The following is a 26,306-nucleotide window of genomic DNA, read 5'->3' as shown; positions in this document are numbered from 1 at the left end:
AATTTTAAGCTAATTACACCTACTCTAAGCCCCCTAATAAAATAAAAAAAGCCCCCCAAAATAAAAAAATACCCTACCCTAATCTAAATTTAAAAAGTTAACAGCTCTATTACCTTACCAGCCCTTAAAAGGGCTTTTTGCGGGGCATGCCCCAAAGAAATCAGCTCTTTTGCCTGTAAAAAAAACACAATACTACCCCCCAACATTACAACCCACAACCCACATACCCCTATTCTAACCCAAACCCCCCTTAAATAAACCTAACACTACCCCCCCTGAAGATCTCCCTACCTTGAGTCGTCTTCACCCAACCGGGCCGAAGTCTTCATCCGATGGACCAAAAGAGGGCATCCGGAGCGGCAGAAGTCTTCATCCTATCCGGGCAGAAGAGGACATCCGGACCAGTAGACATCTTCATCCAAGCGGCATCTTCTATCTTCATCCACCCGGAGCAGAGCGGAGCCATCTTCTTCCAGCCGACGCGGATCCATCCTCTTCTACCGACGCCTACTCGCCGAATGAAGGTTCCTTTAAATGACGTCATCCAAGATGGCATCCCTCCAATTCCAATTGGCTGATAGGATTCTATCAGCCAATCGGAATTAAGGTAGGAAAAATCTGATTGGCTGATTGAATCAGCCAATCAGATTCAAGTTCAATCGGATTGGCTGATCCAATCAGCCAATCAGATTGAGCTTGCATTCTATTGGCTGTTCCGATCAGCCAATAGAATGCAAGCTCAATCTGATTGGCTGATTGGATCAGCCAATCCGATTGAACTTGAATCTAATTGGCTGATTCAATCAGCCAATCAGATTTTTCCTACCTTAATTCTGATTTGCTGATAGAATCCTATCAGCCAATCGGAATTCGAGGGACGCCATCTTGGATGACGTAATTTAAAGGAACCTTCATTCGGCGAGTAGGCGTCAGTAGAAGAGGATGGATCCGCGTCGGCTGGAAGAAGATGGCTCCGCTCCGCTCCGGATGGATGAAGATAGAAGATGCCGCTTGGATGAAGATGTCTACCGGTCCAGATGTCCTCTTCTGCCCGGATAGGATGAAGACTTCTGCCACTCCGGATGCCCTCTTTTGGTCCATCGGATGAAGACTTCGGCCCGATTGGGTGAAGACGACTCAAGGTAGGGAGATCTTCAGGGGGGGTAGTGTTAGGTTTATTTAAGGGGGGTTTGGGTTAGAGTAGGGGTATGTGGGTGGTGGGTTGTAATGTTGGGGGTGGTATTGTGATTTTTTTACAGGCAAAAGAGCTGATTTCTTTGGGGCATGCCCCGCAAAAAGCCATTTTAAGGGCTGGTAAGGTAATAGAGCTGTTATCTTTTTTAATTTAGATTAGGGTAGGGTATTTTTTTATTTTGGGGGGGCTTTGTTATTTTATTAGGGGGCTTAGAGTAGGTGTAATTAGCTTAAAATTCTTGTAATCTTTTTTTATTTTTTGTAATTTAGTGTTTGTTTGTTTTTGTAATTTAGTTTAGTTTATTTAATTGTAGGTACTTGTAGTTAATTGATTTAAGTTATTTATTGATAGTGTAGTGTTAGGTTTAATTGTAACTTAGGTTAGGATTTATTTTACAGGTAATTTTGTAATTATTTTAACTAGGTAGCTATTAAATAGTAAATAACTATTTAATAGCTATTGTACCTAGTTAAAATAAATACAAAGTTGCCTGTAAAATAAATATAAATTCTAAAATAGCTACAATATAATTATTCATTATATTGTAGCTATATTAGGGTTTATTTTACAGGTAAGTATTTAGCTTTAAATAAAAATACTTTATTTACTAAGAGTTAATTTATTTCGTTAGAATAAAATTATATTTAACTTAGGGGGGTGTTATACTTCGCTTTAGGGGTTAATACATTTATTATAGTAGCAGCGAGGTCCGGTCGGCAGATTAGGGGTTAATACTTGAAGTTAGGTGTCGGCGATGTTAGGGAGGGCAGATTAGGGGTTAATACTATTTATTATAGGGTTTTTGAGGCGGTAGTGAGGCGGTTTAGGGGTTAATACATTTATTAGAGTAGCTGCGAGCTCCGGTCGGCAGATTAGGGGTTAATAAGTGTAGGTAGGTAGCGGCGACGTTGGGGGGGGCAGATTAGGGGTTAATAAATATTATGTAGGTGTCTGCGATGTTAGGGGCAGGCAGCAGATTAGCGGTTCATAGGGATAATGTAGGTGGCGGCAGTGTGCGGTCGGCAGATTAGGGGTTAAAAAAATGTATTATAGTGCAATATTGCAAGATAACTGGCACAGATAGACAAATGTGATGATAAAATACTCACAAAAGAAGCAGCACCTATGTGCTGATTGGGACAGGCTGGGGAATCACAGTGACCCAGCTACACTGATCCTGCAGCAGGATGATGAATTCCAATGTAAAAAAAAAATCTGTGAAAAGGAATCACAAAGAGAGGGCACCTCCTAGTGCAATATTGCAAGATGAATGGCACAGATAGACATATGTGAAGATTATATACTCACAAAGGAAGCAGCCCCTATGCAGGGCTGGCGTTTTGTATTAGGCATTATAGGCAGCCGCCTTATTGCGCACCGACAGGGGGCGCTGAGAGCGGTGTATGAATTGATAAAAAAAAATTTTTTAATGATCTCAGTCACTTCTTGCGTGGTGGTCCTGCTGCAACTCAACTAAACCCAACTATTTACTTATTTTACTACTCAGTGAGTAGTACTGTGAGTCAGTGGTGTCAGTGTGTTACAGTCAGACTCAGTTCAGAGTCATAGAGTGGTGCGGCTCAATGAGAGCAGCGGAGGACAGTGGACTGGAGGAGGCGACGAGGGAGGAGCTCACTAGCCTTGCGCAGCTGCAACTGCTGCGCTGACTGTCTGTGTGTACCTATTGATGTCACGTCACTCAGACTGAGACTGAGGGAACGGGAGAAATTGTGCGGGATAAGCCGCGGCCGCCTGATGTCCGCATCTCCACATGACACTGGAGGTTCACACTGTCTGAGTCTGCAGTTCTTCTTGAATGCATAAAATCCAATCCTTTATTTTCCAATATTAAAACATCACAGCACAAAAAGGTAAAAAAAATGCAGGCTGGTCTGACTAGATAATTACTTTTTTATAGTGATACAGAGGTATATATAGGCGTCCTGCCGGTCCATATTTCATTCCACTGTTACCCTTTACACATTTCCCCGAGCTGGGCATGTATCCCAATGACAGATCTTTAAAACAGTTTGGAACCCTTTTGGAATAATATCATTCAATTGTGTCTGTTTTTCTACACATATATAGGTAGTTCATAGAATGTATTATAAGTGATACCATCCAAAGATATTTACAATATATTATATTTAACGATTGCAATTAACATTATCTCTCTTCATGTTCATAATAGTTATCCATATCTTTTGAAGCCCCTGATAAGTATTAGGGTCCATCTATGTATATTTATGCTTATTTATTTATTCTACTACATTATGCTCTTTTAAATTGGGTACAACAAAATGGAAATGCATTTGCAATGAATAGCTATGATGTCCATATTAGTGAACACACAATGTTATGTCATTTAAACACGTGCATTTCAAGTATCCCTATAAAAATTTCTTAGTATTATTAAGCATTAAGTATGAATTGATTGTAGATAAATATGCACATGCACACATATACATGCATTTGGGTCTATATGTAAACATGCATTTGGTATTGAGCCTTGTATATATATTGTATCACCTTATATGTTGTTCTTTGATAACCATTTTTATATTGTATATATTTTTGCCTATTTAACTATGCAGCATGGTACAGCTATATGTTGGCATTAAGCAGTTCTATAGACCTATGTATATATAGAAGATGATGGAACAATATGTAAGGTCTATGTTTTCTATACCCTTAGAGACTTTATAACATTAAGGGCAAGAGATTATGTAACATAGTACACCATACTGTCTTTCACTACTTGGCTTATTGTTGCATTGTTTTTCGCTTTATAGCTTCACTGTTCTAATTATTCTACTGACTCCCTGTTCTCAATATTCACCCTGTGATTCATATATCCCAAATATCTAATAGAGTATTTGCAGAGTCAATTTAGGTTTTAAGCAATTTGTACCTATCAATTTGTATGTAAGGGATTAAAATGTGGGAGAGTGATTCTGTTCCTCCCCATGATTGACCAATCACTGTGTAAGACAACCTATTTAAACATGTCCACTACTTAGTGCCAGCAGGTTTATGATTACGGCATTGCCGAAACTAGTCAGACCAGCCTGCATTTTTTTACCTTTTTGTGCTGTGATGTTTTAATATTGGAAAATAAAGTATTGGATTTTATGCATTTAAGAACGACTGATGCCTCCTCTTTTGAATTTACTATTTGTCCGGGACTACAAGGAGTCCTTCCTTTGTCAGCATCTCTTTTGTGGATCCTCACACTCTAACAACTTCACAGTGGCAGCAACAGGTATTAGGATCGAGCACCGTGTTTTCAGCACATTGATTGGCCAGCCGCAACACACCCCCATCTTTACACGCCCCCGATGACGTCATACGCTGCATTGCACGGACCCGGAAGATAACAGCACACAGGAACGGAGAGGAGACAATGTGTTTAAGGGAACTGAGTTTGTCCCCACGCTGAGAGCTTTTGCCTCTGAGGAGTTCCTACGGCTGCAAACCGGACATGATTCTGTAACCTCTCGGCAGAAGGGTGAGTTAATGGATCCCCTATTCCGCACAGTGGATGCCGCTGGAGGATTGGGGCTCTGGTGTAATTGGGGTGTTGTTTGCTTGTACACTTATGGCTGGGCACAACGTATCCATTATTACCTGCCACTGCAATTATAAGGCTCATAGTGTTTTAATTCCAAGTTAATGTGGACAAGTGTCTGGGAATTGTTCTCTATGTTTACTGTCTGAGTCTGTCCGACTGCAGCTGCACCATCCAGATCTGAACACTCAGCCACGTAAGTGAGGTGGTGACTGAGTGAGCCTGCCCGCTGCCCGATGAGTGAAGAGTGAGGAGCAGGTAGGAATGGTGCATGGTGGCACTGTGGTGGCCTAGTGGGGGTCTCTGAGTAACGCCCACCCAGACGGGCCGGCCAGACCGATCTGGCACTGATCAGTGACTGAGGTAGGATGGTGGTGGGGCCGGACACGGGGTCATGACTGAGGCCTGCTTTAGTCTCACTTCTTTTAATGCCAGTCCCCATTCTGTGTCAGGTTCCAGAATCCAGAATGTGAGTGTCACATAACTTTGCTGGATTTAAACTATTAAATATTATGTAAAAGGCTTGTTGCTAACATATGCTATTGCTTAGACAAATATATTAGAAAATGTTTTTTTTGTCCAAGTAATCATTTGCCAAATAACTGCAACACATAAATCTGTTTCTGGAATCTCAGGGGTTAATAATATGATCCATTACTTTGTTGTTGGGTTTTAAAGCCAGTTATTTGGGAGGAGGGGGGGCAAGTTACTATGCTCATCATGCCTTTGTAACAAATCATATATTATTTTATATAATTATATTATTATAAATAGCACAACACTAGCTATACCCATTTCTACTGAACATACTGTGGTGTAAAAAAATATACAGGTATATCTTTTTGTCTGGCAGATTTAATATATATTTAATGAAAATAATGTCTAAAAACATTGGTTAATGTTTAATTATTCTAATGGAAAGAGATGTGTCATGCTGCTGCTGATCCTGGGTTATTGAGGGGTTCTGCTGGATCTCTCTGTCTGTGTTAGTCCATCTGTGTCTTTGTGTTATTGTTTGTGTGTCTGTTTCCGTGTTGGTGTCTGTGAGTTTCTGTGTACTGTGTTTGTGTTAGTGTGTGTCTATGTTAGTGTCTCTGTGTTAGTGTGGGTCTGAGGGCATGTCTGTGTTATTGTCTGTGTGTGTTAGGTTTAGGTGCAATTTTAAATATATGTGTGTGTATGTATATATATATTTGTTATGCCACACTGCCACAATTTGATTATGTGGCATAACCATTGTTTGATTTTCTATGCAGTGCTACCACTGTTTGATGTGTTATGTGGCGTTACCACTGTCTGATGCAGCCCTTCCACTGTTTAATTTGCTTTGCTGCGCTACCACTGTTTGATTTGCATTTAGCCACCAATTAGCAAGAGCTACCCAGGTGCTAAACCAAAAATGGGCCGGCTCCTAAGCTTTACATTCCTACTTTTCAATAGGAGTAAATTAGAAAATTGCATGCTCTGTCTGAATAATGAGATAAAAAAATTGGGGGGGGGGGGGTCGGCGGCAAAATGAATACTCACCAAAGATCCTAGCACCGGCCCTGCACCTATGTGCTGATTGAGACAGGCTGGGGAATCACAGTGACCCAGCTACACGGATCCTGCAGCAGGATGATGGAATCCAGTGTGTCCAAACAAATAAACAGGCTTAGGCTTCCATAAAAAGTAACAATTTATTGTCCAATTGTTTAAAGTTCAAGGGATATAAACAGTTATACCCCAGTACATAAAAACAAATGTTTAAAAACAGTTACAACGCGTTTCTCAGCCAAACAGGCATCTGTTTGACTAATGGAAGCTTAGGCCTTTTAAACTATACCAGTCCCTAATACACTCTCCCACTCCATGTGCAGGTAATTGAATGTAATTGTAAGGTTACTATGACAACGTGAGTTGCTTCTAATGGTAAAAGTTCCCCCATTCGCATACCTAAAAGAAAGAATTAATAATTGCCATTTTTGCAATGCGTTAGATAATTCATATGTTTATTACCATCCATACAATTTCATTTTCCTACTGTACTTGAGCATTCATGTAGAATATGCAAACTAATACAGCAACAATACATAATATGAAATACAAGTCCATGATAAAACAAAATAAATCAATATATCACATAATACATATCATGAACTCCAAAGGGAGATATACCCTTTTATTTAAAACACCTTATACCTTTCTCTTTATTTGAAAAAGAAACCCCTATACCTCTCTCTTTAAATGATTCAGAACTTCCTTCATATGTCACGTCGATATTCAAACTAATGCAACCTTACCTGCATCGGCTGAAAATTAGTGTTTCTATATTCAGATACAATGAGCTAAATAAAAAACGTCATTTGTTTGGCGAATTGATGTGTAACCAATTGGTATATATAAGAGTTGTCTTATCTTTGTTTGGGTGCGATATCTATTACAAAACATATTGTTTGTTTGTTTCAGCTAAAAAACGCAGGGAATTTACCTAGATGTCTTACAAGTAAATACTAATGTTAAGGGATTGTGATGTCATATTGGTAAACTGGTCTGCTATTGGTCATTTCTAGTGGGCGTGACAAATAGGCAAATAGACAGACAGGATACAGCAACAGAAAAGCAGACAGCAATTCAGGGGTTAACCAGGTAGCATAGTAAGACAGGCAAGGTTTTGGCAACAAGGTATCAGTCTAGCAGATTAGGGGTTAACCAGGTAGCGTAGTGAGACAGGCAGGGTTCAGTAACAAGTATCAGTTCAGCAGATTAGGGGTTAACCAGTTAGTGTGGTGAGACAGGCAGGGTTCAGTAACAAGTATCAGTCCAGCAGATTAGGGGTTAACCAGTTAGAGTAGTGAGACAGGCAGGGTTCAGTAACAAGGTATAATCCAGCAAACGATCTGTCACTCCCAGGAGCACACGAAGTAGCACCTATACTTCGGCAGTGACAGGTCATTTGCTGCCCGTTTTAATACCTTTGGCAAGGCGCCAAGAGACCGGCCGGCATCAGTAGCGTGCGGCGACGACGTCAGTGCCGCACGCATACTGAGCCGACACAGCCCTAGGCAATGAGCATGGAGAGGACACTGCGCCCCTAGCAATGGCGCGGCATGACATAGCCCCCTGAGCAAGGGTTCCCTCCGAGAACCAGAGCCAGCTTCAAAGGGTGAGCAGCATGGTATTTGGAGACCAGAGATGGAGCATGCAAATCACGGGCAGGGACCCAGGAACGGTCTGCCACAGAGTAACCCTTCCAATGTATCAGATACTGCAGTTGTCTGCGCCTGTATCTGGAGTCCAGGATCTTAGCCACCTCATATTTGGGGTTACCACGGATCAAGAGCGGAGGAGGAGGAGTTTGAGGCTGGGCATATCTATTCTTTATGTACTGTTTGAGTAGTGAGATGTGGAAGACTGGATGTATGCGTAGGGTTCTTGGCAAGGTCACTTTGTAGGCAACAGGAGACAGTCTTTTCAGGACCTTGTAAGGACCAATAAACCTAGGCCCCAATTTGTGACAGGGTTGATGTAGGCAGATATGTTGAGTGGAGACCCAAACCTGTTCACCCACCGGAATGGCACGTATAGAAGCCCTATGGCGGTCAGCAAACTTCTTACATCTAGAGACAGCTGAATGTAGCTGAGAGCGAATACGTTGCCAATGAGTGGTGAGATCAGTAACGTGACGGTATGCGGCAGGAACCCCAGTGGACCGAACTGAAAGAGGGAAGATACGAGGTTGATAACCTGCTGCAGCTTGAAATGGAGAGCATCGAAGAGACGAGTGACAATGAGTGTTTCTTGCCAATTCAGCTAGGGGTAGCAAACCAGACCAGTTGGTATGGCGAGTGTTGACAAAGGCTCTAAGGTAGGTTTCAAGATCCTGGTTTGCTCTCTCAGTTAGTCCATTGGTCTGAGGATGGTAGCCAGACGACAAGGAAATGGTGGTTCCAATCAACTTACAAAAGGCTCTCCAGAAGGCAGAGATGAACTGAGAACCCCTGTCAGAGACAATATTTACAGGAATGCCATGAAGTCATACCACATGCAAGAGAAAAAGGGAAGCCAATTGCTGAGCAGAAGGCAGTTTGGTTAGGGGTACAAAGTGAGCCAGTCTGGAAAAGCGATCCACCACAACCCAAATAACTGTATGGTGGTCGGAAGAGGGAAGATCAACAATGAAGTCCATTGTTATGTGTGTCCAGGGTCATTTGGGAATGGACAATGGTTGGAGCAAGCCAGAAGGCAAGGATCGGGGAGTCTTGTTGGTAGCACAAATTGTGCAGGCTTTCACGTAGTCCTGAGCGTCAGACTTCATAGTAGGCCACCAAACATGCTGGTGAAGACTCCTGAAGGTCCTAGTGGATCCAGGATGTCCAGAGAGTTTGCTATCATGAGCCCAGGCTAGCACAGGGATACGGAGGTTCCGAGGTACAAAGAGGATATCAGAGGCCATGGGGGCATCAGGAGGTCTACTAGACTGAGCACGTTGTAATCTTTGCAGAAGAGTGGTATTGAGTTGAGAGATCACACAGGAGGGGGGTATGATGTGTTCAATAGGAGCTTCGGAGGAATCACTTGAGTGAGAGAACTGACGGGAAAGGGGATCCGCCTTCTAGTTCTTGGTCCCAGGAAGGTAGGAAACCACAAAGTGAAAAGGGGAAAAGAACAAGGCCCATCTGGCAGAGGGAGAAGCCATAGAACTGGGAGCAGGGACTGGCGGTGTAACAACAGGAGTGGTACTCCTCAAAGTGACTAATAAGGAGAGTTGAGCGGTGATAGCCTCCAGCTTGGAATCCATATCCTGCAGTTGTGTAGTATGGGTTCCCAACATCTGTCCTTGGAGATAAACAGCTCATTCCACCTCCTCTGGTTCCATGGCCCAAGTATAATGTGAGGCTTGTGGGATATTCCTCTATCAGACCGAACTCGGCCAGTAGTCTTGTTATCCCGGCGTCGAGTCAGAAAGATAGGGAATATCCCAGAGCAGAGAATATCAGGAAAACTTGGAGAGCGGCACTCACCACAGGCAACACAGCACAAGGCAAATAGGCAGACAGGATACAGCAACAGAAAAGCAGACAGCAATTCAGGGGGTTAACCAGGTAGCGTAGTAAGACAGGCAAGAACAGAAAGCCTTTTTCAGAGAAGAAAAGGCATAAATGGCCTCAGGAGGCCAATGTTTGCAGTCCTTATTCCGTCTAGTCAATTCAGTGAGAGGAGCGACTGTTTGAGAACCCCAAGAACCTCTGTAATTCCTTTAAGGAGGTAGGTTGAGGCCATTCTATACAGAGGTGAATTTAGCAGGATCCATGGCAAAACCCTCCTTCGAGATGACATATCCAAGGAATTGGATCTGGACTTGATCAAACTTTTGATCAACTTACAAAAGGCTCTCCAGAAGGCAGAGATGAACTGAGAACCCCTGTCAGAGACAATATTTACAGGAATGCCATGAAGTCATACCACATGCAAGAGAAAAAGGGAAGCCAATTGCTGAGCAGAAGGCAGTTTGGTTAGGGGTACAAAGTGAGCCAGTCTGGAAAAGCGATCCACCACAACCCAAATAACTGTATGGTGGTCGGAAGAGGGAAGATCAACAATGAAGTCCATTGTTATGTGTGTCCAGGGTCATGTGGGAATGGACAATGGTTGGAGCAAGCCAGAAGGCAAGGATCGGGGAGTCTTGTTGGTAGCACAAATTGTGCAGGCTTTCACGTAGTCCTGAGCGTCAGACTTCATAGTAGGCCACCAAACATGCTGGTGAAGACTCCTGAAGGTCCTAGTGGATCCAGGATGTCCAGAGAGTTTGCTATCATGAGCCCAGGCTAGCACAGGGATACGGAGGTTCCGAGGTACAAAGAGGATATCAGAGGCCATGGGGGCATCAGGAGGTCTACTAGACTGAGCACGTTGTAATCTTTGCAGAAGAGTGGTATTGAGTTGAGAGATCACACAGGAGGGGGGCATGATGTGTTCAATAGGAGCTTCGGAGGAATCACTTGAGTGAGAGAACTGACGGGAAAGGGGATCCGCCTTCTAGTTCTTGGTCCCAGGATGGTAGGAAACCACAAAGTGAAAAGGGGAAAAGAACAAGGCCCATCTGGCAGAGGGAGAAGCCATAGAACTGGGAGCAGGGACTGGCGGTGTAACAACAGGAGTGGTACTCCTCGAAGTGACTAATAAGGAGAGTTGAGCGGTGATAGCCTCCAGCTTGGAATCCATATCCTGCAGTTGTGTAGTATGGGTTCCCAACATCTGTCCTTGGAGATAAACAGCTCATTCCACCTCCTCTGGTTCCATGGCCCAAGTATAATGTGAGGCTTGTGGGATATTCCTCTATCAGACCGAACTCGGCCAGTAGTCTTGTTATCCCGACGTCGAGTCAGAAAGATAGGGAATATCCCAGAGCAGAGAATATCAGGAAAACTAGGAGAGCGGCACTCACCACAGGCAACACAGCACAAGGCAAATAGGCAGACAGGATACAGCAACAGAAAAGCAGTCAGCAATTCAGGGGGTTAACCAGGTAGTGTAGTAAGACAGGCAAGAACAGAAAGCCTTTTTCAGAGAAGAAAAGGCATAAATGGCCTCAGGAGGCCAATGTTTGCAGTCCTTATTCCGTCTAGTCAATTCAGTGAGAGGAGCGACTGTTTGAGAACCCCAAGAATCTCTGTAATTCCTTTAAGGAGGTAGGTTGAGGCCATTCTATACAGAGGTGAATTTAGCAGGATCCATGGCAAAACCCTCCTTCAAGATGACATATCCAAGGAATTGGATCCGGACTTGATCAAACTTTTGATCAACTTACAAAAGGCTCTCCAGAAGGCAGAGATGAACTGAGAACCCCTGTCAGAGACAATATTTACAGGAATGCCATGAAGTCATACCACATGCAAGAGAAAAAGGGAAGCCAATTGCTGAGCAGAAGGCAGTTTGGTTAGGGGTACAAAGTGAGCCAGTCTGGAAAAGCGATCCACCACAACCCAAATAACTGTATGGTGGTCGGAAGAGGGAAGATCAACAATGAAGTCCATTGTTATGTGTGTCCAGGGTCATTTGGGAATGGACAATGGTTGGAGCAAGCCAGAAGGCAAGGATCGGGGAGTCTTGTTGGTAGCACAAATTGTGCAGGCTTTCACGTAGTCCTGAGCGTCAGACTTCATAGTAGGCCATCAAACATGCTGGTGAAGACTCCTGAAGGTCCTAGTGGATCCAGGATGTCCAGAGAGTTTGCTATCATGAGCCCAGGCTAGCACAGGGATACGGAGGTTCCGAGGTACAAAGAGGATATCAGAGGCCATGGGGGCATCAAGAGGTCTACTAGACTGAGCACGTTGTAATCTTTGCAGAAGAGTGGTATTGAGTTGAGAGATCACACAGGAGGGGGGTATGATGTGTTCAATAGGAGCTTCGGAGGAATCACTTGAGTGAGAGAACTGACGGGAAAGGGGATCCGCCTTCTAGTTCTTGGTCCCAGGAAGGTAGGAAACCACAAAGTGAAAAGGGGAAAAGAACAAGGCCCATCTGGCAGAGGGAGAAGCCATAGAACTGGGAGCAGGGACTGGCGGTGTAACAACAGGAGTGGTACTCCTCGAAGTGACTAATAAGGAGAGTTGAGCGGTGATAGCCTCCAGCTTGGAATCCATATCCTGCAGTTGTGTAGTGTGGGTTCCCAACATCTGTCCTTGGAGATAAACAGCTCATTCCACCTCCTCTGGTTCCATGGCCCAAGTATAATGTGAGGCTTGTGGGATATTCCTCTATCAGACCGAACTCGGCCAGTAGTCTTGTTATCCCGGCGTCGAGTCAGAAAGATAGGGAATATCCCAGAGCAGAGAATATCAGGAAAACTAGGAGAGCGGCACTCACCACAGGCAACACAGCACAAGGCAAATAGGCAGACAGGATACAGCAACAGAAAAGCAGACAGCAATTCAGGGGGTTAACCAGGTAGCGTAGTAAGACAGGCAAGAACAGAAAGCCTTTTTCAGAGAAGAAAAGGCATAAATGGCCTCAGGAGGCCAATGTTTGCAGTCCTTATTCCGTCTAGTCAATTCAGTGAGAGGAGCGACTGTTTGAGAATGCCAAGAACCTCTGTAATTCCTTTAAGGAGGTAGGTTGAGGCCATTCTATACAGAGGTGAATTTAGCAGGATCCATGGCAAAACCCTCCTTCGAGATGACATATCCAAGGAATTGGATCCGGACTTGATCAAACTCATATTTTTCTAGCTTCGCTACTAAAGAGTTATCCCTGAGACAAAGAAGCACCTGTCTCACGTGCCTGTGATGTTCCTCTAAAGTGGAAGAGAAAACAAGGATATCATCCAAGTAGACAATGACAGTGCGGTTGAGGAGGTCACGAAAGACGTCGTTGACAAATGCCTGGAAGACTGCAGGGGCATTACACAGCCCAAAGGGCATTACAAGGTATTCGTAATGCCTCGATCTTGTGTTGAAGGCAGTCTTCCATTCGTGGCCTGGAGAGATGCAAATTAAATTGTATGCCCTACGTAAGTCCAATTTAGTGAAGAAGCAAGCATTCTGGAGTGAGTCATACAATTCGGTGATCAGTGGTATGGGATAGCAATTCTTGATGGTTATGTTGTTCAAGGCCCTGTAGTCAATGTAGGGTCGGAGCCCACCATCCTTCTTACCAACAAAAAAGAAGCCAGCCCCAGCAGGAGAGGAAGAAGGGTGAATGAAACCTTTAGCTCTTTGATGTACTCCTCCATGTACTCCTCCATGGATTTGGTTTCAGTCTTGGAGAGTGGATACGTCCTGCCTTTAGGAAGTGGGGCTCCGGGAAGGAGGTCGATCTTGCAGTCATAGGGACGGTGGGGTGGCAGCACATCGGATCCAGGAGGGAATATTCCGCAGCAGAGGTATGGCCAGAAGTCCCAAACACAGCAGAAAAGCTGAGATGAAATCATCAGCATCATGCAGGAGTGGAGCATCATGTTCCAGAAGAGGAGAGACCCAGGCTAGGGCCTTATCTTTCAGCAAGGAAATGATAAAGGTGACCCTTGACTGGGGAGACTGAAAGGTGTGAGGATCATTACGAAAGTGCAGCCTGCATTGGTTAAGGAAACCTCTGCAATCCATAGTACCTTCATACGTGTCAGGCAAAGGTATCCGGAGTATGTTTCCAGAAGCAGAGGGAGAAGCCGTAGTACTGGGAGCAGGGACTGGCGATGTAACAACAGGAGTAGTACTCCTCGAAGTGACTAGTAAGGAGAGTAGAGCGGTGATAGCCTCCAGCTTGGAATCCATATTCTGCAGTTGTGTAGTATGGGTTCCCAACATCTGTCCTTGGAGATAAACAGCTCATGCCACCTCCTCTGGTTCCATGGCCCAAGTATAATGTGAGGTTTGTGGGATATTCCTCTATCAGACCGAACTCGGCAAGTAGTCTTGTTATCCTGGCATCGAGTCAGAAAGATAGGGAATATCCCAGAGCAGAGAATATCAGGAAAACTAGGAGAGTGGCACTCACCACAGGCAACACAGCACAAAGCAAATAGGCAGACAGGATACAGCAACAGAAAAGCAGACAGCAATTCAGGGGCTTAACCAGGTAGCGTAGTAAGACAGGCAAGAACAGAGAGCCTTTTTCAGAGAAGAAAAGGCATTAATGGCCTCAGGAGGCCAATGTTTGCAGTCCTTATTCCATCTAGTCAATTCAGTGAGAGGAGCGACTGTTTGAGAAAAGTTCTTTATGAATTTATGGTAATAATTGGAGAACCCCAAGAACCTCTGTAATTCCTTTAAGGAGGTAGGTTGAGGCCATTCTATACAGCGGTGAGTTTAGCAGGATAAATGGCAAAACCCTCCTTCGAGATGACATATCCAAGGAATTGGATCCGGACTTGATCAAACTCATATTTTTCTAGCTTCGCTACCAAAGAGTTATCCCTGAGACGAAGAAGCACCTGTCTCACGTGCCTGTGATGTTCCTCTAAAGTGGAAGAGAAAACAAGGATATCATCCAAGTAGATGATGACAGTGCAGTTGAGGAGGTCACGAAAGACATCATTGACAAATGCCTGGAAGACTGCAGAGGCATTACACAGCCCAAAGGGCATTACAATGTATTCGTAATGCCTCGATCTTGTGTTGAAGGCAATCTTCCATTCGTGGCCTGGAGAGATGTGAATTAAATTGTATGCCCTGTGTAAGTCCAATTTAGTGAAGAAGCAAGCATTCTGGAGTGAGTCATACAATTCGGTGATCAGTGGTATGGGATAGCGATTTTTGATGGTTATGTTGTTAAAGGCCCTGTAGTCAATGCAGGATCTGAGACCACCATCCTTCTTACCAACATCCTTCATACGTCCTGCCTTTAGGAAGTGGGGCTCCGGTAAGGAGGTCGATCTTGCAGTCATAGGGACGGTGGGGTGGCAGCACATCGGCTGCTTTTTTCTCAAACACATCAGCAAAGTCTGCATATACCAAAGGAAGGATGGAGGGAGTCAGGATTCTGTCTATGGGAACGTGGAGCAGTGGAGTGACTTTAGCAAGGCAGGAGTGGAAACAGGAGGCACCCCAAGAAGCCAGCTGTCCCTCAGCCCAGTCAAACTGTGGATTGTGTAAGCGAAGCCAAGGGAGGCCAAGGATGACAGGCTGAGCTGGGGAATGAATGACCTTGAACTGGAGCTGTTCGGTATGAAGAACACCGACGGTCAGGGGTGCTGACTCAAAATGGATCAAACCTGAACCAAGGGGGGAGCCATCCAGGGTAGTTATCTTGAGACAATGTCTTTTCTGTAGAAGAGGTAGATCAGCTTGAATCATAAAACGGTGATCCAGGAAGTTGCCAGCTGCCCCCAAATCAATTAAGGCTTGATTGTGGACAGTATTCTGAATGAAGGTAAGGGTAACAGGTACCAGGATCCGAGAGGAGTGAGGGGTTTTGGTAGAGATCATGCTTAGAGGTACCCCTGTGTTATCCTCTAAGCATTGGCTTTTCCCGGCCGAATGTCACAGTCCTTTAGTTGTTGGGAGTAAGATCCACAATAAAAGCATAGTCTCAGTCTCCTTCTTTGTCTCTCGGACTCTGAATGTTTGAAGGAGGAGAGGTCCATGGGTTCCTCCACTGAGGTAACTGGAGCTGCAGAATGGGTAGAGGATACCAACTGAGCCGAACGAACAGGGGGACGGGAAGGGAGGACCCTCCTAGTTCAGTCTCTCTCCGCTTGTCACTCCTGAAAGCGAGAGTCCAGGCTGATACAAAGTGCTATAAAGTCCTCCAAAGAAGAAGGAATATCCTGATAGGTGAGTTCATCCTTGATGCGTTCATGCAGACCCCTCCTGAAGGCTGCCTTGAGAGCACTGCCATCCCAAGTGGTTTCAAGTGCCAAGGTACGGAACTCCACGGCAAACTGGCGAAGATCCAGGAGGGAATATTCTGCAGCAGAGGTATGGCCAGAAGTCCCAAACACAGCAGAAAAGCTGAGATGAAATCATCAGCATCATGCAGGAGTGGAGCATCATGTTCCAGAAGAGGAGAGACCCAGGCTAGGGCCTTATATTTCAGCAAGGAAATGATAAAGGTGACCCTTGACTGGGGAGACTGAAAGGTGTGGGGATCATTATGAAAGTGCAGCCTGCATTGGTTAAGGAAACTCCTGCAATCCATAGTACCTTCATACTTGTCAGGCAAAGGTATCCGGGGTATGTTTCCAGAAGCAGAGGGAGAAGCCATAGTACTGGGAGTAGGGACTGGTGGTGTAACAACAGGAGTGGTACTCCTCGAAGTGACTAGTAAGGAGAGTTGAGCGGTGATAGCCTCCAGCTTGGAATCTATATTCTGCAGTTGTGTAGTATGGGCTCCCAACATCTGTCCTTGGAGATAAACAGCTCATGCCACCTCCTCTGGTTCCATGGCCCAAGTATAATGTGAGGCTTGTGGGATATTCCTCTATCAGACCGAACTTGGCCAGTAGTCTTGTTATCCCGGCGTTGAGTTGGAAAGATAGGGAATATCCCAGAGCAGAGAATATCAGGAAAACTAGGAGAGCGGCACTCACCACAGGCAACACAGCACAAGGCAAATAGGCAGACGGGATACAGCAACAGAAAAGCAGACAGCAATTCAGGGGGTTAACCAGGTAGCGTAGTAAGACAGGCAAGGTTTCGGCAACAAGGTATCAGTACAGCAGATTAGGGGTTAACCAGGTAGCGTAGTGAGACAGGCAGGGTTCAGTAACAAGTATCAGTCCAGCAGATTAGGGGTTAACCAGTTAGCGTAGTGAGACAGCCAGGGTTCAGTAACAAGTATCAGTCCAGCAGATTAGGGGTTAACTAGTTAGAGTAGTGAGACAGGCAGGGTTTAGTAACAAGTATCAGTCCAGCAGATTAGGGGTTAACCAGTTAGAACAGTGAGACAGGCAGGGTTCAGTAACAAGTATCAGTCCAGCAGATTAGGGGTTAACCAATTAGCATAGTGATACAGGTAGGGTTCAGTAACGAGGTATAATCCAGCAAACGATCTGTCACTCCCAGGAGCACACGAAGTAGCACGTATACTTGAGCAGTGACAGGTCGTTTGCTGCCTGTTTAAATACCTTTGGCAAGGCGCCAAGAGACCGGCTGGCATCAGGAGCGTGCGGCGATGACGTCAGCACCGCATGCATACTGAGCCGACACGGCGCTAGGCAACGAGCATGGAGAGGACGCTGTGCCCCTAGCAACGGCGCAACGTGACAATGGTTTACTTTCGGACATCTTTGAGATTGGGAATGGAACAAGACAGGGTTGCCCATTGTCCCCACTTCTCTTTGCAATCTCAATGGAAGTATTAGCATCACATGTCAGAGACAACCCCAAAATTACAGGAATTCAATTAGGCCCTAACACATATAAATTAACACTCTACGCGGATGACATATTAATCCTCCTAACTTCACCAAATACTTCACTTACTTACTTATTGGAGGAGTTTGACAGATTCAGTGCCCATTCTAATTTCTTCATTAATGCACAAAAATCAGAAATCCTTAATATTAATATGAAAATAGAGAACTATGAAGCCTTAAGAAGCCTCTGTCCTTATAAATTGAATCAAGATACAATTAAATATTTGGGAATTTATCTTACACCTGTTAGTAGTAAACTATTCAAACACAACTGTATGCCTATTATACATAAACTTAAAAAAGAATTTGATACATGGCAAAGTAAGCTGCTTTCCTGGTGGGGTCGCATAAAAGCGGTCAAAATGACCACCCTCCTGCAGATACTTTATGTTTTGTAAGTGGTACCGATTCATCTACCAACCACATATATCAACCAATTACAATCGTTGTTAAACTCATTCACATTTGGGGAAACATCAAACCATGCATTAATAAAAGAATTATAGTAAAACCACTCGACATGGGGGGTATGGGAGTGCCCTCTATGCTGCAATATTACAGGGCTGTGGTGCTACAGAGGGTGATTGAATGGCATGATCGGACAAACGATAAGGCATGAGTAACCATTGACTCTTTCCTCTTAAACTCACCCAATATAGGCCCCCTTAGTTGGATTAAACACTCCTCCAGGCCTCCTATTGCTAGATCATTGTATGCCTACTTCTTTAAAACATAGGTACAATACGAGTTAAGGATAAGAGGATTTCCTCTCCCATATCCTTAATGACACCAATTTCTTATAACACCGAATTCACGGGAGGTATACTGGTCGAGAAATCATATCCCAAGGGAATAGAGCACACAATTCTGTTTGCCAAGCTGGTTTCTAATAGCACATTAAAAACACAATCAAAGATGGTAGACATTGCCGGGGGGGTTTACTCCATGGCTTAAATATGCCCAGCTTGCACACCTGGTAGGAACATCACCTCACAGACACGATTTGCTGAGAGAATTAACCCACTTCGAGAAACTATGCCTGTTGGGCATATCACCCCGGGGTTCTTTATCAACAGCAAAAACATTTTTAGATGCCGCTCTCATACTACCATCTCCCTCTTACAGATCACATTGGCAAATGGTAATAGGGATGACTATCTCTGAATAGCAGTGGCAGAATATTTTCCACAATACCTCCAAATCCTCATCTTCTCCCAGAAGACTAGAATTAAACCATAAAGTCCTGTTTCATTGGTATCTTACACCTTTGAGAATTAAACGCATCTATCCTAGGGCCAGTGCTACGTGCTGGAGGGGGTGTGGGTCTCCTGGTACGATGACACATATTTGGTGGCAATGTCACTTGCTCTCCTCTTTTTGGAGGGAGGTGGAATCATTCCTCTAGGAACTAATGGGAACGACATTCATGTTAACACCACTTACTGCCCTCCTAAATTACAAACAGGGTAAAATGTGTAAAATTAAATGGAAATTGTAACAATTCAGTCTTAATAGCGCAAAGGCACTTTTCGCTCGTAAATGGAAATCCGCACATATCCCTATGCTACAAGAATGGATCCTCTAAACTTCAGAACTTCTGTCTGTAGAGGAATACTCATTCTATAAAAATGGATGTTTAACCTTCTTTCAGGAGGTTCAATTCTATTGGGAATCCCTAACCCATGCTCCACTTGACACGGGGTTACACGAGAATAATTCCTTCTAGTGTGGTGTATGTTGCCCAACCAGACCTTCGCATCCCTTCCTCCCTTCCCCTCCCTCCCCTACCTAATCAGCCCTTGTTATTCTTCTTTATATCATGAGAATGTTTTTATAAAGGATGGAGATATCTTGTTATATTTGTGGGAAAAAGAAAGAATAGAATGGTATTAGTTGTTCATTGCCTATTGTTATGTACATTTAAATTTGAAATGTATAAACTTGTCAATTCTTAGTCATACAGTTAACAATTATTGAAAGAGATATAACAAAATGTCAACCACTTCCCTTTTTCCTGCTATGACACTCTTGATTTGTTGGACATTATTTTCACTCCTCATTAAAACTCAACGAAGGAGAAACAGATTAATTGTGTGGACATTTAAAGTAAAGACTTACTGTAATGTTGATACCTGATAGTGACGACAATACTTATCTACGAATGTCTCTTGCTACTTAATACTTTGTATTGAAGCTAACTTCCAATAAAGGTTTATTTAAAAAAAAAAAAAAAACTTCATTGTTCTGATTAACTTTTTGAGAATTGGCAACCTGAGCTTTTGAGTTTCTTTTTTGTGTCCTTTATCCCCACTGAACCTTATACTCTACACTGCCTTTTAGCTTAATTTGGTCTTTGCAATTATGTATACATTTCAATTAAGGACTCATTTTATAAAAGTGACTGAATTATTGACCTGACTATGGAATCTATACAATAAGACACTACACAATTGTATTCCCTCCAAGCTATGGAAGATACAAATTTTGAAGGGGCGGTCTTGAAGGATATTTTTGTAAAGTACACTACCTCCACCAAATTGGGTCACCTGTTTGGTAGTATGAAGGGACTTATGCTTAAGGACTCACATTTAAAATGGGACATGTGGATCACTGAAAAATATTTCTAATATAATATGATACCGATAGGACTGAAGAATAAAATATTAATTTTACAAAATTAGTCCAAAAGTTTAGGGAGCGTGCAGATTATTTGTCATTTGATAATGCTGCGGGCCAGTTGATAAGGTTGCAGGAGACAGTTAATTATTTCATCAATAGATGAATCTAAATTGCACTTTCTACATTTTTGAGGTACAGGAATGATTATGCTAATAATTTGTCAATTTAGAGATTTAGGAGTAAGATAAATAAGTTAAAACACCTACCTCAGTCCTTGTGGTGAACATTCCCAGAAAAAGCCCTCAAAGAAATTGGATAAACATGTTTCACTTTCTAGGTCATACCTAGATCCACAGATAACCCCCATTAAGTATTCTCTCCTTTGTACCACTCAACAGCAGCCTTTTCAAAAAATACATTACCCACTGCAAAGTGGAGGGTGAATACTAAACAAGAAATAAAGTATTAGAGCAAAGGTTACCAACTCAGAGTGAAAAAACGACAAAACAGATGCAGGTCTGAAGTGTGGTTAAAGGCACAGTCAAGTCCAAAAAAACCTTTCATGTTTCAAATAGGACATGTAATTTTAAACAACTTTCCAATTTACTTTTATCACCAATTTTGCTTTGTTCTCTTGGTATTCTTAGTTGAAAGCTAAACCTAGGATGTTCATATGCTAATTTCTTAGACCTTGAAGCCCGCCTCTAATCTAAATGCATTTTGATAGTTTTTCACCACTAGAGGGCATTAGTTCACGTGTTTCATATAGATAACATTGAGCTCATGCACGTGAATTTACCATGGAGACAGCTCTCATTGGCTAAAATGCAAGTCTGTCAAAAGAATTGAAATAAGAACTGAAATAAGGTGGCAGTCTGCTGAGGCTTAGATACAAGGTAATTACAGAGGTAAAACGTGTATAATTATAACTTTGTTGGTTATGTAAAACTGGGGAATTGGTAATTAAGGGATTATCTATCTTTTAAAAGAACAAAAATTCTGATGTTGACTGTCACAATTTATCTTTATACTCTTTCCAAAGAGGATAAAAAGAGGATAAAAAGCTTTGAAGCTTTGAAGCTATGGCTTGAGTTTTGTTCCTTCAAAAAAATGTTTCTGATATATTCTTTGAATATTTTGTATGTTCTTTAACCCTAAAAAAACATTTTAAGTTAGTAGTGTTTATTAGCATCAAGATGAGGTATTTTCTGATGGTTATACTCCACCCTAGAAAGTCTTGGATCAGAAAGTTTACCAAGGTAAAATAACCTTATGAAAACCTCACATTCTGGTTATAACCCCATATCATCTTTGTATTCATTTCAATCAAGAAGTCCACAAATGGAACGATTCCATAGGTGGGGTGTTAAAGAGCTTATTGAATTGGACAAAAATATTTTAAACAATCCAACTATGGGTAAATGTGGAGCATTGTCTAAATTACAGAACATTCATGATATAATAATTAAACAGTGTGGTAATTTAGCTACAGATTTGATAGTTGGCTATCCAATAATTCCAATATTTCATAATCTCCCCAAGGTACAAAATGTTTCCAGAATGTGAGTGGTAGACCTATTGTGTCTGGCATATGTTCCATTATGGAACCACTTTCAGAATGGCTCAATAGCCTACTTCAGCCTTTAGTCATCCAAATATACATGATATTAAACATTTAACTACATTATCCAAAGATTCCAGACAGCAGCCATTATACAGTTGGTTAACTATTGGTGTACATGCATTGCATTCATCAATACTACATGTTTTGGGTTGGGTTAATTGTTCCTCTACCTATGTGGTCTACCTAATTTCTTGCACACAATGTTTGACTACTAGGGAGATTGATACACCTATAAGAGAACATATGGGTTTTTATCTCTCATGATAATTGCTGTTCAGCTCTTTCTCAGTACTTTATTGATGTTCATAAAAGTAAAAATATTGTTCAGTAATTGTGAAGACATAGATGCCAAAAAGCATATCTAAACAGGAAGTGTCTTGGATTTATACATTTATTAGTCAATTACCTTTAGGTTACAATTCAGTGTTTAATATTATTAATCATTAGTGAATATTTAGATTATTATTTTTTTTCAGTAGTTTATATTAAACACTAATTAAAAAATGTATATTGATCACACAGTCCAGGGAATTCAAATGTTAAATGATTCTTAAAGGGACAGTCAAGTCCAAAATAAACTTTCGTGTTTCAAATAGGGCATGTAATTTTAAACAACTTTACAATTTACTTTTATCACCAATTTTGCTTTGTTCTTTTGGTATTCTTAGTTGAAAGCTAAACTTAGGAGATTCATATGCTAATTGAAGGCCGCCTCTAATCTAAATGCATTTTGATCGTTTTTCACCACTAGAAGGCATTAGTTCACGTGTTTCATATAGATAACATTGAGCTCTTGCACGTGAATTTACCATGGAGACAGCTCTGATTGGCTAAAATGCAAGTTTGTCAAAAGAACTGAAATGAGGGGGCAGTCTGCTGAGGCTTAGATACAAGGTAATTACAGAGGTAAAACGTGTATAATTATAACTGTGTTTGTTATGCAAAACTGGGGAATTGGTAATTAAACGGACAGTTAGGATTTATTAAATTTTCATGATTCAGATACAGCATGTAATTTTAAACAACTTTCCAATTTACTTCCATTAAAAAAAATGTGCACAGTCTTTTATATTTACACTTTTTTTGAGTCACCAGCTCCTACTGAGCATGTGCAAGAACTCAGACTATACGTATATGCATTTGTGATTGGCTGATTGCTATCACATGGTACAGGGGAGTGGAAATATATATAACTTTAAAATGTGTTAGAAAAGAATCTACTACTCATTTGAAATTCAGAGTAAATGCTATTGTATTGTCTTGTTATCTTGCATTTGCTGATTATGCAAATCTGCTGTGTTTACTGGTCCTTTAAGGGATTATCTATCTTTTAAAACAACAAAAATTCTGGTGTTGACTGTCCCTTTAATTTAATGTTTGTGTTTTTCACTTTTAAATAGTGGGTAAAGAGTATTGCTTAGGGGAACAGATCAGAACAAGTTAAGGACCGCCCCCTATTTTTCCCTATTTTTTTGGCAGTGTAATTTTTAACTTTTTTATCAATTAATTAATTTTATCTGTATTCAAATTTATATATACATAAATATATATATATATATATATATATATATATATATATATATATATATATATATATTTTTAAAAAGGGAATAGATCTGATAAGAAAATACTGAAACTGATGGAAATTAGCAACAAAACCTGGACACCTGCTTTTAACGAGGTATCCTCATTCCTCATCAGTCTTATGTTTCTGTGCACTTAGCCATGGATGTAGTTTATATTTAGCATGTTGAATAGTTTGATACGTTAAGATGCACAAGTTCCATACAGGCAAAGAATATGACAAGCAAATAAAAATTGTATATCTATCCATTAAGATAAAATTGTGTATTAAAGCTGAGACCCCCAAAAATAAAAGCCAAAAATAAAAACAAAGGCAGCATCCGCACGAAAGAGCATGCAATTTAGAATAACTTCCCAATTTATTGTTATCTAATTTGTTTTGTTTTCTTTGTGTCCTTTGTTGAAAGGTATACCTAGGGAGGCTCAGAAGCTGCTGATTGGTGCCTGAAAATATATGTTTCTTGTCTTTTGCTTTGAACTGGCTCCAAATAGTGCATTACTGCTCCTCCAACAAAGGATACCAAGAAAATGAAGCAAATTGGATAACAAGTAAATTGGAAAGCTGTTTAAAAACTGTACACTATCTGATTCATGAAAGAAAATGTTTGCATTTCATGTCCCTTTAACATAGGCAAATTCAACAAAAAAGCAGCACCTCTTCTTAGTGTATCCACATCTGGTTTATTGAAACATCACCAAAAATACAAACACAACGTTTCGGTTTAAACAACCTTAATCAGGATTAAGGTTGTTTAAACCAAAATATTGTGTTTGTTTTTTTGGTGATGTTCCAATAAACCAGATGTGGATAAACTAAGAACAGGTGCTGCTTTTTTGATGAATTTGGTTTGCATACAGGAGTGCTACAACCCTATACCGTGCTCCTAACAGACTCAGAGGTGCTGGACATATGTATTATACCTTTAACATAGGTATCTATTCATCTTGTAGTTATTATTGCATAATATATAACATCCTATTCAGAAAAAGGTTATGAATAATATATATAAGCAATTTAGCACTGCTTTGTAAAACATCTACATACATACTAAATCATGTAAAAGCATTTCTTGTCCAGCACAATTTAAATAGTTTTCCAAATTTTGAGTGGCCCACGAATACATCACTTGAAAATTCACATGAGTGCTTAGCTATAATCTTTTAAATTGGTTCATCTATTCCCAATAGCTGTGGCCAAGCATCACTAATCTAAGCATTCATAGTGTAGCATGTTACAAGGTTAGTAAACTAACCTTGTAATATAATATTAACTTAAATTGATTGGAATGAGTATGGCATGACATTTTAAACTGCTTCCCAATTTTTTTCTATTTTCAATTTTGCTTAGTTTTCTTGGTATAATGTGTTAAAGAGTGAGCTCTGGAGCACGTATTAAGCCATCTAGCAGTGGTGTTTAGAATAATACTATCACACCAAATGAACAGTGGCACCACTCGGGCTTTTCCTCTGGTAATATATATGTGTATGTATAGAAAATTCTATGTTATTCAACCTTAGATTGTTAGGAGGAAATGGTGCTTGTGCATAAATATTAATCTAGCCACAACAGAAACTGGATATATAGGATACCACAGTTCCCAAAGTATGCACTTCTAGCACTCTGGGCCCCTGAACTAAAGGACGGAATACCCCAAACAGGATTGTTAAAATATAACCTTTATTATAAAAATTAAAAAAACCTAGATAGGTTATTTCACAAACAATTTAAAATACACTCCAGTACCCTGATCAGTGTAATAAATGTTAGGTCTGATCACTGTAATTAATGATTAGGCCTGTATAGTATCACAGTGATAAGTGATCTGAAATATGACCAATAATACTCGCTAGTTTATATTTGTTCACTCGCTTGCTGCAAGCAAGCTGGGATTAAATTCGTAGTCTGGGTAAATAATGATCTGAGAACTAATATCGATATATTGCCAATATTATTATATCATGATATTTATTTGTCATTCATTCAAGGATTGTGTCCATTTATTGAAAGAAGTCTGAATTCGACCTCAACTTTGTGTGTGATAATATAATTCGTTAATCAATCAAACTAGTGCCACGAAAATCACAAGGTTAATTTAAGCTAACATTCCAACCATTATTGCCATTATTTGGCATATGTATTCAATTCTAGTTTCAGCTGAATTAGACGTAATATGAGCTGAGTTCGATTAGTATCTAACAGCTTATTAGTACAGCTTATATTTAAAGTATTAGTGATATTAACAGGTTTACTGGGTTCTTGTACTGAGGTTGATAAAGAAGTTGTGGTTATACTGTAGACTAAATCAGGCGTTGCCCAGGTTAGCAGTAAGGTTACTGATATTAAGTGAGTTCTCTTCTACTTCCAATAATATAAGGGTAAAATACTTATATATAAAGTAGCTAATTACTTCTATCACAGTTATAGCTACTCAGTTTATACTATCTAACGTCACCCAAGTGGTATATAAGTAGGTATTGCTGACTATACGGCGCTATGAGCCGTCTGATAATCAGTATCAGTAATTAATGAATTCTATCTGGCTAGGCCCCCGATTCAAAAAGTTAGTTTAGTAACAGTATGTTCTATGGCACTTCTTGTGTGGTTGCCATAGAACATACTGTTACTAAACTAACTTTTGAATCGGGGCCTAGCCAGATAGAATTCATTAATTACTGATACTGATTATCAGACGGCTCATAGCGCCGTATAGTCAGCAATACCTACTTATACACCACTTGGGTGACGTTAGATAGTATAAACTGAGTAGCTATAACTGTGATAGAAGTAATTAGCTACTTTATATATAAGTATTTTACCCTTATATTATTGGAAGTAGAAGAGAACTCACTTAATATCAGTAACCTTACTGCTAACCTG

The sequence above is a fragment of the Bombina bombina genome, chromosome 1 (genome assembly GCF_027579735.1).
Source record: "Bombina bombina isolate aBomBom1 chromosome 1, aBomBom1.pri, whole genome shotgun sequence".
In the NCBI taxonomy this organism is placed as follows: Eukaryota; Metazoa; Chordata; class Amphibia; order Anura; family Bombinatoridae; genus Bombina; species Bombina bombina.
Note: the sequence above shows the minus strand (reverse complement) of the source record.